The sequence below is a fragment of the Eutrigla gurnardus genome (assembly GCF_963514095.1).
Source record: "Eutrigla gurnardus genome assembly, chromosome: 5".
NCBI lineage: Eukaryota > Metazoa > Chordata > Actinopteri > Perciformes > Triglidae > Eutrigla > Eutrigla gurnardus.
The window spans coordinates 22,318,179-22,333,487 of NC_139919.1; the positions used below are offsets into that span (position 1 = coordinate 22,318,179).

The 15,309-nt window shown below is 41.4% G+C and overlaps 1 protein-coding gene and 1 pseudogene across 8 annotated transcripts in view; both read right to left on the reverse strand.

Moving 5' to 3' along the window:
- The window catches only part of LOC311013230 (protocadherin alpha-C2-like), a gene marked incomplete at its 5' end in the record, with an annotated part of 181,695 nt that overhangs the window by 96,157 nt on the left and 70,229 nt on the right, over positions 1-15,309 (reverse strand). The window lies entirely within an intron of this gene.
- LOC311013250 (protocadherin alpha-3 pseudogene) lies at positions 12,798-15,176 on the reverse strand (annotated as a pseudogene). Its single transcript has one exon. The product of its transcript is annotated as a protocadherin alpha-3 pseudogene (transcript).

Here is a 15,309-nt window from a genome sequence, read left to right on the forward strand (position 1 = left end):
TCTTTAAAAAAAAAAAAGAAAAAAAAAAGGTCTGAATAATACAGGAGAGTGCTGGCCTGCAGAGAATCTGATGTAAGAAATGGCTTAAATGTTTTTTTTGATGTTGCTCCACTTTCCACAGTAAATCAAGATGACTATTTATAAAATAATGACTTTCCTAGCAATGATTTAAGCTTGCCTCCTTTGCTGTCAGTCTCCGAGAATAGCAAACACCATCTTCCACTCTCATCAGCATCAAAACTTAAACAGCTACATGGACATCGCCCTTGCATGCTTCTTACAATGTGGTGAGGATGTTAAATGCACCATGAGTGTGCATTTTAGCTTTTAGCTTAGCTGGCGGGTGTTTACATGTGTGAGAGAGAGAGAGAGAGAGAGAGAGAGAGAGGTAGAGGGAGCATACACTGAACTGCCAATTGATGAGTTACACTTGGTGAAAACAAATACACACTAATGAAACCACACTGCAATAAATCCTGACTTCATGATGGTTATACGTTTCAAAACAATTGTAGAGAGTTGCTTTATCTTACTGTGTTTTTAGAAGCTGCAGTTTGTGGTGAAACACATTCCATTTTTCTGAGGTATTTGCGAATATTTAATCCAATCCATGTGGACAGAGAAACCCCTTTATTTATAACCTAATACAGTGTAACACCACAAACCACAGCAACCAAACAACCATGAAATTAAAATCTCTACTCCACTCAATTGGACCAACATTTGCTGCCACATATTGCTAAAAACAATAAATTCTACAACGAATGCATCACACAAAAGTGAGACAAGTGTATAGGCTACATCTTGCTAAGGTCTGAGGCATGTCATACCATTAATGTTAATAATCACATCAATCAGCCCAATGCAAATGCACAACAATAAAAGAACACAAAGTGAAAAATAAAAAACAGTCTGAACATAAGTCTGGAATTTCAAGGTCAGCATTCTCTGTGCCATTTCCTTTTCAAAGCTACTCATCATGGTATCATTAAAATGATACCACCTAATCACATTAGAAGTGCAACACAGTGGCATTATTACACACAGAAGACTTAATCCGGCATCTAATCCTGACATTTATGGCAGGATGGGGAATAAGGCTTTGTCGGTAAATTCCTTTTTAAAACACCTGAAGGAACATTGCTACTGTTTTGTGATTTTAAACCATTCGGTACAACATATGATAACTTTCCTCCTTTGTACATATATGTTTGCTCCATTAGAAGCACCTGCACAGTTTCCTCTGTGTCTCAGTTAGAGGACAAAGCATAGCAAAGCAAAGTCCATCAAGATGAAGAAGAACGTTAGGGAGTAAACAGGGCTTAGGGAATAATTATACTCCAGTGTTATAGCAAAGAGCCTGTTTACAGTAGTCTGCAAACTTCCTTGCTATTTTGGTATCATGTTTTGTTCATAATTTTGTAAGCCTTTGTTGTCTCTGCTCAGTTTTTCTCCTCCACATTAAGCAGATTCTCACTTCATTATATGTAATGTGATGCATGTCTACTGTGGACGATGCAGTTTTGCTGTGCAAAGATTTCTATTTCCTATTCGATGAATCATGTTCCACCTGATCTTGTTATCTGCTGTTAGATTCCACTGATATCGAACCCAATAAACTATATACAGCAACATTTGTGACAAACTAACAACAATGCACTAAAACCTGGACTTTAGATCAAAAGCTACGTGAGATGAAACACAGACAGACCCACAATTGATTGCAGCTACAAGTACATAAAGTCATATCACCGTAATCAGTATTTGAATGTGTCACAGGCACAACTATGACCAAAACTAATGTAGAAATGAAATGTCAAGATCTGAAAGTAAACAAACATAATCATCTTTGGAAATCGTAACAAGAAACCAGGCCTTTGGAGTCGCCCTTAAATCAGATCATTACAGATAAGTTATTTAGTAGATTGAACCTGAGTTCCAAAAGAATAAAGCACAAATCTAAAAACTATGTTTTATGTACTGCAATACTAATACTGTTCTTTGAAAATATATGTAATTGTCCCTCATAATCATAGTGCAGCTCTCTCATAGTCACACAAACACGAGGCCCAAGGCTGTACACCAGGATCCAGCAGAGCTCCATCTTTCAATGAGACATGGTGAGATGAGCACTGTCAATAAAAGGTCGGGTTAACAACACGGGACAACACGTATCCTATACTACATATTGTGCATGTTGTTCCTATTTGCTTAGCATGTAGAGCCTAGCAATAAATCAACGAAGGGCAATATTGCAACCCATGATAGTAAAACACAATCAGTGTTTATCAGCTGCTTGAAAAGGAGCGTACCATGTTGAATGGTATTATACTGAAGAACAAGCGAAGCAACAGTACTCATGCAGGATATGAAGTAGCCATTCACAATTGTTAAAGTCAAGTCACGTCAACAACAAATAATTCATATAGCCACTCTGGGTTCATATCCAGGACACACCGCACACTTAGTAACAGAGGATAGGTTCAGATTATTGTTTGCTCCAGGCCTGAGGCCCTGAAGACCCAGAATATGGTTTAGTAGCGTGGCACATCCCTCTTATTTTGTTGCAGTCGGTAGGCTGAGAAAAAATATTGTCTTACATATTCACCCCTACTCACAGCTCAAGGTTCTACAGGGAGAGGAGGTAGTGTAAAGAGGAGAGACTGCCTCTGTGGTCAAAAATAGAGAGGAGAAGAGATAGAGAGGTGGGAGCATGTTTTTCAAACACACGTTTTCTAATAGCAATTACCATCCAAAAATAACGGACTGAAAAAAGAGGTGAGAGAGTAACAACCTCCAAAAGTTGTCAGCCATTTTCTATCAGCTTGTAATTACAAAAAGAGACAGGAGGGGGCATAAGTGAAAGTACCAGTGAAGGGAAATCAGGATGTGTAGGAGGAGGCGAGAGGAAGAAAATCTGATTCTTTGTGTAAGAATTAGATCGAAGACGAGATATTAAAACGGAGAGATGGACTGTAGAAACAAGCAAACAAAAAGCAACCAGCAAAATGCAAAGGTGACAAGGAAAGCACACCAGGCTGGAGCAAAGTGGTGATGAGGAGAACAAAGGCAGGGGAAGGAGGAGAGAGGGAGTCGGTCGGTGGGAGGAGAGAGTCGGATATGAGTCAGGCTTACAGCATTAACACTCATCTTCCACACCCATGTCTCATTGTTTTATTCATATAGTGCAGCTACAAGATAAGATGGCGGGAAACATGGAGGAAATTTGAGTGATTGATACACATGTACACAAGCATGCACAGCTAAAATGTATGAAGCTACAGGGCATCACAAAACAAAATGTCCCTAATATCTTGATGGAATACTAGCAACCCTACATGCCAATATTCCTGATATCATTTTTCCATGACAGATGGTTCACCTAAAAATAAACAGAGTTGACTCATCCTATTGTACAGAACAGTTCACTGGTTCACACTCCAAAGATGACCAGAAGGAGGCAATTATGTTTTAAAAATAAGAAGGACATTGATGAGACGTTTCAGGCATAGCTTTAGTATTACAAACTGTCTTTTTCTCTGTATCTACATAACCATATCAATGTCATGTGATCAGCACAGAGACTCCCACAGACAAACAAAATACTGGTTTCACTTTCCTCTTTAAACAAATAGAAACGTATGGAGTAAAATCATGACAAATACAACAAATGAATTGGCTTATTCACAGTTTACTTCTCTGAAATAATTGCTTTTTTAAAAACCATTTGACCAGATCACCTAATAAACTCAACATTCTACAAAAGACACATACTCAGAGGATGTACAAAACAGTTTCTGTATTAGTTTAGTTGTAGTTAATGTCTTGTAACTGAATACACACAAATCACTGAATATGCCCTGTAACAGTTTTCCAATGGAATTCAGCATTCTAACCGTGTAAAAAAGCATTGAAATAAAAATACTTTGCAACACTGTAGTAGTTACATAAAATAACTGACTATACCTTTTATTTTGAATACCTAAACCTTTCATTTTGAATACCTAGAAAATAAGAATGCACTTGTTAGAAACGAGGGAAGGCAGTATACCCAAGATGCTTAGTGGGGGCACGAGGCGGGGGCAAATAGCCACAGGGGGAAGAGGAACCCTGCAGCGTAAGTCTAGATCTGTCGAACAGCAAACCAGCATGGACAGAAATGAATACAACATACGGTATTTAATCAGACAAGTGTATGGCAACTGTGGCCTTACACCCTATTTACTCCACAGTGAGCAGTGCAATGACACTGCTGTAAGAAGGCAATCCTCTTTCTAATGCTCCAATGCATTAACAGCTCACTCTGGATTTCCCTCGCCCATTCATTCATTCTATCAATCAGACATCACAACCCCATGCCGTAAATCTAGATCTCAGTTCGCTGGGCGCTTTTAGGTTCGCAACAAGATGGCCTTTAAAGTAGATTTTTAACCAACTGTGGTTTCACTTGTTTTCCATCTTATGGCTGTCTGTCTTGCATGCAGCCTTGAGCTGGCTGCTCAGTCTGTTCAATCCTCCAGGCAGGCAGTGTTGACCTAAGCACAGCAGCAGATGCTGCGGCTGTAGCACCGATGCCAAGTGCAGTGCAGACCTACATCTGTTCTGATCTCTGTTGATTCAGAAAAAAAAAAAAACTATTTAAACTAACTGCACTCAGCAAAGCTATCACATCACACAGACAGGTATGTTTTTCAGCATTGTTATTGTTTTAATATTATTGCAGGTCAATCATGAAATAGCCCAAATATGTGTTAATACTCATAAAAGACAGTTCATCGGCATATGCAGCACTCAAAGTTAACCTCATATCATCAAGCATGGATTTAAAATGACACATGAAGGTGTGCTCCAATTGTTTTCTTTAGTGCAGGGTTATTAATGCTCAAAGAAGTAGACCCAATTAACAACATGCAGAAAGGCCTTGATACAGCTGCAGTGGAGTGATTCTTAAGTGAGAGTGGCAAGGTCCAACCTATAGGACTCATCCACACAGCAATGAGTCAATGGACTGACACGTAATGAAACTGGGCTTATATAACGGAGTGGTGGAGAGGAGAAAGGGTCAGCCCCACTCGCATGATAACGAAATAGATAGGACTGAGGCAGGAAAGGGATAAAAATAGGTATTACTTGCAAAGATAGAAAAGTAGCAGGTCAGACTTGCCGGACAAGCTTGTAAATAAAACTAGCATCTATGTATCAACATGGAAGAGCCAGGTTTGACCCATATACTTAAGAGTATACTAGCCTGGGCCAATTCACGTCAAAGCCACACATGGCTCTCAACCAGTCTCGTCATGTTCTAGGACAAATGACAAGAGTGAAAGGAGCTGTGCCAGGGAGTCTTGGCTCTCAGTCGTGAATGCAGCTCACAGAGCATTTTTTTGGCCTCCTGACTTTGATTTTGCCCCATTATGGTAAAAAATAAATAAATAAATAAATAGTACTTCTGCATCTTGTGTTACCAGTGGCTTTAAAGTCATTGTCAAACAGTCGCCATTAGAGAGGTTTCTGTGCAGTTGAATTCTGTCAGTGACGTACATTATAGATACAAACTGGTATCACACAAAAATGAAGATTTTTAAACTTTGATAACCAGACTAAAGTTAAAGTCACAAAATATACATTGTTATACTGAGCAATAGTAGTTTACAATGATCTAACTTGAAATAGAGAAGAGACATTTCACTTAGTCTAACAGTTCTCTGACACACCGCGTCCGAAGCACAGCACGACGCAGAGATGTACACACAGCTTATTGACCAAATACTCCATAAGCTGCATTGCAGCAGCGTCTGTGCTTGCTGACATTCACAATAGCAGCGTCCTGATTCACCAGCACAAAATCACCTGAATGGTCAAGCTGGTAAACACAAACACACACACACTCAGCGATGCATGAACACACACACGGGCAGTACATCTAGTGTCAGCCCAAACAGCATACTGTTCAGCAGCATCAGCATTTGGAACAACACTATTTAACCTAAAACAGCAGGGATTTGTTTAACTAATAAACACAATGCAAATGTAGTTAACAACCAAAGTCACTTTCTAATGAGTGGACTACCCTTTCTACCTTCTGAATCATAGCTGCCCCAAAATCACGAGCCTCTAATTCACAAGGGACAATGTTTAGCATCTTTGTACAGCAAAAAAGAAAACAATAGCAGTGGTATATGTAGGCTAACCTATAGTTATTCCAGTATCAAACATCAATAAACAGCTATATTACCTCTGTAATTACATACCCAGTGACATGGGTCAGCACGTGTTATTGTTTGGTGAATTTTGCATGTTTGTGAGCTGTTGTCTGGGATGGAAGATGAAATGTGTTGAGAAGGAAGCTGTTTGTTACAATCTTCCTATTTATATAACATAATCAAGGGCACTCTGTATAATGTCTCAAAGCATGAAAAAAGCCATGAAATTATATTCTAAGAAATATTTTCAGTGACATCTGATTTTTGTCACGGGGCTCACAGCGGATATGTCTTTTCTCTAAGTCACTTTATCACAAGGGAGTGTGCTCTGCTTGTTTTCTGTTTGCTTCCAGCCCCCTTTCTTCTGTGAAAGTGCCTTTCAATAAAGTGGATTAGGCATTTGTGAGTGTGCCTGATGTGTTGCGTGTGTGTGCATGTGTCAAGTGTGAACATAGAGATAGTAGCTGTTTTCGTTGTACCCTACTGTGTGTGTAAATTAGATTACCATCACTGCCGCTGACCTCAATGTGAGTTGCACCATCCTCCAACAAAGCTGCAGCAATAAGAGAGAATGTGCCCTACTGACACACAACAGCTACAGCATCCACAGCCACAACCCTACAGGCATGAGGCACAGCAACACAGGGCTGAAAAGCATGTGGCAGAGCAAGAGAGGAGATAGACTACAGAAGGAAAAAAACAGACAGAATATGAGCCGAGACAGAAAAGGGTGCTATCTGAAAGAGGAAACGGAGAACAGGGAAATAAAAGCGGGAAAAGGAGGCCAGGAGAGGATGGGGGAGGGGAAATACCGGAGTGTGATATCAATATGGAGGGTAAAGAAGGAGGAGAGAAATAGTGAGGAGGCAGAGAGGGAAGCTGCAAAAAACGGAGAAAGGAAAAGCAGGTCACTGCATTAAACAGAGGCAGAATAGAACAGGGAGTACATGAATTATATGGTATGGAGTAGCATTCATATTCCAGTATGGCCAAAGATTTTGGAGTCGAGAATAGACAGTGAAAAGCAGATAATGCAGCGGAACTTTTTTTTGCAAGGTTAACATAAAATGTATGTACAAGGTTAAGGAAGTGGATCACAAAAAGTTGGAAAGCAAAGGCAAGAGTGTAACGTAGGGAGGAAAGTTTGCTTGTGAAAAGTGTGTGTGTGTGTGTGTGTGTGTGCTAATGCAGAAGGGCAGCCAAATAAAACAAAGTGACTTCTGTCAGCCTGCTGACTACAGGCTGTACTGTACAGTCTTGCTCTAACAGCTGTGTCCTCTCTCTCTCTCTCTCTCTCTCTCTCTCTCTCTCTCTCTCTCTCTCTCTCTCTCTCTCTCTCTCTCTCTCTCTCTCTCTCTCTGAATATGGTTAAATGAGGAAAAAGGTCTCACTCACTTAACAAAGGCTTAATACACAGACACACGAGGGTCATTGCACTGTGAGTGATTTTTTTTTTTTAGTGCAGACTCTCAGCATGCAAACACAATTGCACAGAACTGCTAAGCAAACCAAGCAGACAGACAAAGCCACTGGAGCAAGCAGCCACACCCCCGCCAAAGAGAGCATGCAGAATGAAAATGTATTAGGGATGCACTATGATACACAGGCTGCATTCACTTAACAGTCAGCCATTGTACAAACACCAATACAACAGTAATGCACTGACATATGCCTGTTGTCAACGAGGCAAAATAATTTGTATCATCTAGTGATTCATCAGACCAAAGAGAATCATGTACTTGTGTTCTCAATGCAACTCATGACCCTACTTGTAATCCATCCACTCCTCCTCGCTCATCTGTTTTCCTCTCCCCAAAAATGCCAAGGCAAAGTCACAGGCGTGCAGGGACATACAATCCAGTACGTAACACTTTCTCACAAATGACCAGGTCACGGTCATCCACCGACATTACCCTGCACTTTTTAGGTTTAATGAGATGCACTCATTTTTAATCACATCGATAAATCTTTTCTTGGCATCTGCTGTCCAGGCACAGCTTATCACTGCCGCTGTATTTCTAAACACATGATGCCTCACACACACTTTAATCTCACACACAAACACGTGCTCATAAAATATGCACACATTCGCAGAGACGTGCAGTTACTGCTATCTAGTAGAGCACTGAATATAACTGGACAGAGGAAGTGCGCAGAACGAGTGCTCAGCCCCGACTGCCTGAAGCTGAGCTGCTGCCTTACACTGAATGGAAGCTGATACTTTCCCTTCCTGCATTCGTACCGCTTCCTGCTTTATTTCACATGCTGCTTAGTAGGTGCAAATAAAACCCATCAGCTTTCAACAAAGACTCATTTAATGATTTAATAGTATGTTTTTCTTGCGGTCATTTACTGGGAAATCTAAGGTTGACCCAGTTGTTTGAGAGGAAAGATTATCTCTATATTTCTAATTAGGAGCTCAACTATTCCCGCCTTCACCATTGCTTCGATATCTGCACCATCTGTTGCCTGATTTACAAAGAAGATTTCACTGATATAATCCATGTGTTTCTATCCAAATGAAGCCATTTTCATTTAATATTGTTAGATGTCTATAGATGAGCCATACAAAAGCCACTTCCCCATCCCCCTCCTCTAACAGCTCTCTCTATCCCCCCCTCCCTCATCTGCTGCTGTTGCTAAGACCACTGAGCGTGTGCTAGTCTGTGGAAACCAGTAGACTCAGAGAGGTGGATCTCCTCGTGTGTTGCTATGGGCAACACACAGTGTTCAAAAATCAGCCCAGCAGCCTAGCATGCAGACCTAAAATGTGACCTAATTTTTAGTCCGTGAAAAGGGACCATCTGCACAGAAGCTAGTAGGCTCACACTCTGCTATGTCTCTATCTAGTATTTTTCAAGTTCAAAGCACAACAAGCTAATCAAATAAATACTTGAAATATATTGCTGCTTTGCAGTCCAGTGAGAGCGACGATCCCTGCTAAAACAAAGTGTCCCCGCCCCACCTGACTGACTGTACATTGTGATTCACTGCACACCAGCTGCAGGCTCCCTCTCTCCTCTCTCTGTCATGGCTGCAGCCATTCATGGACCATTGAGTCACCTCAGTCAGCGAGCACAGACCTCAAGTAACTCTGTTAGCCAGCCAGTCACCCCCTTTACACACATAACAAACCTATAGATAGGCATATTGAGGGAAAAAAAAAAAATCTGTGTAAAAGCATGTAAAACACACTGAGCACAATTACTTCTGATGAATAGAAACAGATATTTTTCAAATGACTACATCTACGTACTGAAAGATCCTCCTGCACCAACTCGCAAATTGCAGATGCTGTAGAAACAATATCTCTTTAAATATTGCTTGAAAAAGAGATTTAACGTTATGTTTTAAGGATAAGCTAAGAGGAAAGGACAGTAGTTACTGGAATAAATGAAACAAAAATGAAGTGAACCAAAGGCTTATTCACAGTTAGCTTAAATTATGCATTTCCAGTTTATGACCTACTATGACAGAACCAGCCAGAAATAGACACATTAAAGTTTAAATTATAAATAGTCAAGGCTGGTCAATGCGCTGTTGCAAAGTTATCAGAGGTCTGAAAGAAGGCAGATGTGATCATATACTAAACAAACACATGTAGCATAGAGACATTCATTTTCTTTAAAAAAGGAAAGAGCGTTCTCAAAAGCAACTGTTTTCATGACCACAAGAAAGCAAAGGTCTCCTTATCATAATAACTACTTTGACCCAGATTTCACAACATTCCATAACTTCCTATTTTCCACCAACACAAGTTAATCTGTTTCAGTTGTTCACTTTTTTTTTTCTCTTACCTCTCCAGATGCCAGTCTCCTGTCAGGGAGCACTAGCGTGTTGGCGTGGCTGCCCGGGACTATAGTAGATCCTATACTCATTCTGGGTCCAACCAACATGTACCGCTTGTCTCCAGATCTGTACTGGATGCTGTGACACAGTGTCCCGTCATAGTTTGGGTCTTGTAAGTACTTTGATGTGTAGTCTGGGGATGATTTAGAGCACTGCATTGCAATCAGCACGATGATACTGATGAGGAAAAGTGCTGAAACTGAGCCCAAAGTTATCATCAGGTAAAAAGTCACGTTATTGTCCTCCTCCACATTTGCTGCACTTTTAACATCAGAAGCAGCAAACGCCTCTTTGGGCTCCACGAGTTTGACAACCACAGTAGCTGTTGCTGAGAGTGAAACGTTGCCGTTGTCTTTCACCAGTATGACCAGTTTCTGCTCAGCCTCGTCTGTCTCTGTGAATGAGCGAAGTGTTCTGATCTGTCCTGTATAGCGGTCCAAAGCAAAGAGACTGTGGTCAGTAACTTCCTGCAGTGAAAACAGCAACCAGCCGTTATATCCTATATCAGCGTCATAGGCTCTGACTTTAGTCACCAAGTGTCCTGCGTTCACGTTGCGGGGAATCTCCTCCACACCTTCAGCAGAACCGTTAGAGCTGACTGGATACAGGATGACTGGAGCGTTATCGTTCTGATCCAGAATGAACACGTTCACTGTGACGTTGCTGCTTAGTGACGGAGATCCAGAATCTGTAGCAACAACGTGGAACTGGAACGTTTTCAGTGTTTCAAAGTCAAAACTTTTTAGCGCCAAAATATCTCCATTTTCCGGATTGATATTAAGAAATGACACTTCTTTATTTTCATAACCTGCATTTCTGAGAATATGATAGGATACACGTGCATTGTCTCCCTCGTCATGATCATATGCACTCACTGAAAACAAAGAGGCTCCTGCAACATTATTCTCTATAAGATAAAACGTATATGGATTTGTTGTAAACTCCGGACTGTTGTCATTCACATCTGATACAGTGACACTTATTGTCCTGTGAGATGACAGCGGTTGTTCACCAGCATCTTTAGCAGTTATTGTTATGTCATACTTGGACTGGTGCTCTCTATCCAGCAGAGATCTGGTGACTATAGAGTACATATTGTCCTGTAAAGATGGCGTCAATGTAAAAGGTGCATCCTCACTTAAATAACAGATAACTTTTCCATTTAGACCTGAATCATTATCATTCACGCTTATCAACGCTACTGTTGTTCCAGGTTTAGAGTCCTCTGGAATTGCACTGGAAAAGGATGTCACCTCAATCTCAGGTGTATTGTCGTTCAGGTCCACAATAGTTATTATGACACTTTTTTCTGTTGCTAGAGGGACTGGACCTTTATCAGAAGCTTTAATGTTAATTTGAAACCTGTCTTTTGCTTCAAAATCTATCAGTCCTTTCACAATAATTTCACCAGTATTAGCTTCCACTTCAAAAAGTTTACGTAATTTATTGTTAACATTATTGCCGAATGAATAAACCACCTCCCCATTTAAGCCATCATCTAAATCAGTGGCATTTACTTGCATGATAGTTGTGCCAATAGGTGCATTTTCATTCAGCACCGCTGTATATGAGTCTTTTACAAACACTGGCATATTATCATTTACATCTAAAACATTTATGATTATTTTAGTGCTTCCTGACCTAGCAGGCTTTCCTCCATCAACGGCTGTCAGCAGTAATCTATGAACTCTTGCAGTTTCTTTGTCCAGCGGTTTATGCAAATACAAAACAGGAATTTTGCCATCTTCTCCACTATCTTTAACCTCCAGGCGAAAATGGTCATTTTGACTGAGCTTATACTGTTGGATAGAATACACGGCACTGTCTGGATCATTGGCACCTTGTAGTTGAAATCGTGCTCCAGGTAAAGCCGACTCTGATATATCTAGATGCGTCTCGTTTTCGGAGAAGGAGGGAGAGTGGTCGTTTACATCCAAAACCTCAATTGCGACGTAATGCACCTCTAACGGATTCTCCAGCACCGTCTTTATGTTGATAACGCAGGTACTGATCCGTTCGCACACATCTTCTCTGTCGATTTTTCGGTGAACGTGCAAGATGCCGTTATTGTTCAGTTGAAACGGGGGTTCTGTCGAACCGGAAACGATGCGAAATCCTCTCGCATTCAAAGCGCTGGTATCCAGACCCAAATCTTTAGCGATATTCCCAACAACAGCACCGGCATTTAGCTCTTCGGGAATAGAGTATCGTAGCTGTGCTGAAGTCAAAGTAAGATTTAAGCAAACAATAAGAACGACCAGGCGGTCCCACCACGCTGTGCATCCACGTCGTCCCATCATGGATGAAAAAAAAAAAATGTCTACACAGGAAGACACATTCTCAAAAATGAAATAAAAATAAATAACAGTTTCCCGATTATCGAAAAAAAAATATGTTGCGATGAAATAGGCTACGCAAAGCTGTCGCCCTGAAGCACGAGTGCACCCTGTCGGGAAATGGCTCTAAACTACTGACGTACAGGATGTTCAATCGAGAGTCGTTCACTTCCACAGGCAGTGACACCATGCGAGCTGATGTTACAATGCAGACGAACTTGCTATGTTTCTTTATTTTTTTTATTTTGTATTTTACGTCCGCAGCGTTTAAATAAATGTGTATTGCCTGCGGGGAATGAAAGCATGAAAAGAAAAGGGAGCTCCACCATTTCAAAATTGATGGAACGGTTGACAATATACCAGCTGTGATGGATAACAATAGATATGAACAATTAGTTCCATTAATCCATTATAGCCTTTCTCTTACCTCTCCAGATGCCAGTCTCCTGTCAGGGAGCACCAGTGTGTTTGCATGGCTGCCTGGGACTATAGTAGATCCTATACTCATTCTGGGTCCAACCAACATGTACCGCTTGTCTCCAGATCTGTACTGGATGCTGTGACACAGTGTCCCGTCATAGTTTGGGTCTTGTAAGTACTTTGATGTGTAGTCTGTGGATGATTTAGAGCACTGCATTGCAATCAGCACGATGATGCTGATGAGGAAAAGTGCTGAAACTGAGCCCAAAGTTATCATCAGGTAAAAAGTCACGTTATTGTCCTCCTCCACATTTGCTGGACTTTTAACATCAGAAGCAGCAAACGCCTCTTTGGGCTCCACGAGTTTGACAACCACAGTAGCTGTTGCTGAGAGTGAAACGTTGCCGTTGTCTTTCACCAGTATGACCAGTTTCTGCTCAGCCTCGTCTGTCTCTGTGAATGAGCGAAGTGTTCTGATCTGTCCTGTATAGCGGTCCAAAGCAAAGAGACTGTGGTCAGTAACTTCCTGCAGTGAAAACAGCAACCAGCCGTTATATCCTATATCAGCGTCATAGGCTCTGACTTTAGTCACCAAGTGTCCTGCGTTCACGTTGCGGGGAATCTCCTCCACACCTTCAGCAGAACCGTTAGAGCTGACTGGATACAGGATGACTGGAGCGTTATCGTTCTGATCCAGAATGAACACGTTCACTGTGACGTTGCTGCTTAGTGACGGAGATCCAGAATCTGTGGCAACAACTTGGAACTGGAACGTTTTCACTGTTTCAAAGTCAAAACGTTTTAGCGCAAAAATATCTCCATTTTCTGAATTGATATTTAAAAACAGACCTAAAGTATGTCCACTGCTGTCCCTCGGAATGTGATATGAAATATGCGCATTATCATTATCATCAAGGTCAGACGCCCTAACTGAAAATACTGGTGCTACTAGGTCATTGTTTTCAGTAATATAGAAGGTATATGGGCTCAGTGAAAACCGTGGTCTGTTATCGTTCACGTCCGATAGAACAACACTTATTGTCTTTTCAGATGAGAGCGGTGGCTCACCGGTGTCCTTTGCAACAACTGTAAATTCATAAAAATACTTTTCTTCTCTATCCAGCTGCGTTTTGGTGACTATTGCGTACATATTGTCTTGCAAGGACGGAGATATAGCGAAGGGAACGTCTTCACGTATAAAGCAGGACACCTTCCCATTGGCGCCTGAATCCAAATCATTGACGCTGATTAAAGCTACCGTTGTTCCAATTCTGGAATCTTCGGGAACTGATTTTGAAAATGATGTAATTTCAATCTCTGGGGGATTATCGTTCAGGTCGATGACCTTAATTGTCACAGTTTTGTCTGTGGACATGGGGAACGTGCCCTTATCTGAAGCTTGTATATCAACTTCAAAGCTTTCATTTTCTTCAAAATCAATTAAACCACTCACTTTAATTTCGCCCGTCTCTGGGTCTATGTTAAACAGCTTTTGTAAATATACATCCACTTCTTTACCAAATGAGTAAATGATGTTGCTGTTTGCGCCCTCATCCAAATCAGTGGCATTGACCTGAATAACTAATGTACCAGGGGCTGCGTTTTCATTTAAAACAGCAGAATATACATCCTTTGTAAAAACGGGTGAGTTGTCATTAAAATCAAGCACCTCAATCAGTATTTCTATTGTCCCGGACCTCGCCGGCCTCCCACCGTCAATCGCTGTTAGCAGAAGCTTGTGTTCTCTCATAGCCTCTCTGTCTAACTGCTTCTGTAAAATCAGAAAGGGCATCTTACGGTCTTCTCCCCTCTCCTTAACTTCCAAACGAAAGTGATCGTTATGGCTGAGTTTGTACTGCTGCACGGAAAACTGACCACCATCGGGGTCGCGTGCAGGTTGGAGCTGGAACCGTGCTCCCGGTGACGTCGATTCAAATATCTCCAGTCGCTTCTCTTTCTCTGGAAACACGGGGGAGTGGTCGTTTACGTCCAGCACCTCGATGGCCACATAATGTATTTCCAGAGGATTTTCTAGCACGGTTTTAAGGTTGATTACACACGCGTTGCTTCGTTCACAGATCTCTTCCCTGTCCACTTTCCTACTGACATACAGGATACCGTCGTCCGGATTCAAACGAAAAAGGGGTTCCGTTGAACTGCCAACAATGCGATACTGTCTTTCTTTCAACGTAGCCTTATCAATTCCTAAGTCTTTCGCAATGTTTCCAACAACACTTCCTTCGTTCACCTCTTCTGAGATGGAATATCTGATCTGAGCCGAGGCTTCGCTCCGCAGCGTTACCAAAACCATCACGTAGGCGACGCACCTCCATCGCGTTATCCACGCCTGGCGTCCGCTTTGTTCCATCATGTACATCAAAACAAATCCAGGATCTATACTTGTATGGTAAAGATATAGTAATCAGCCGTATTCCTTTGCAAACTGAGTTCCATCGCCATCCAGTCCTGGGAATCGAACAGAGCTAGTGTCGTGCGCATGC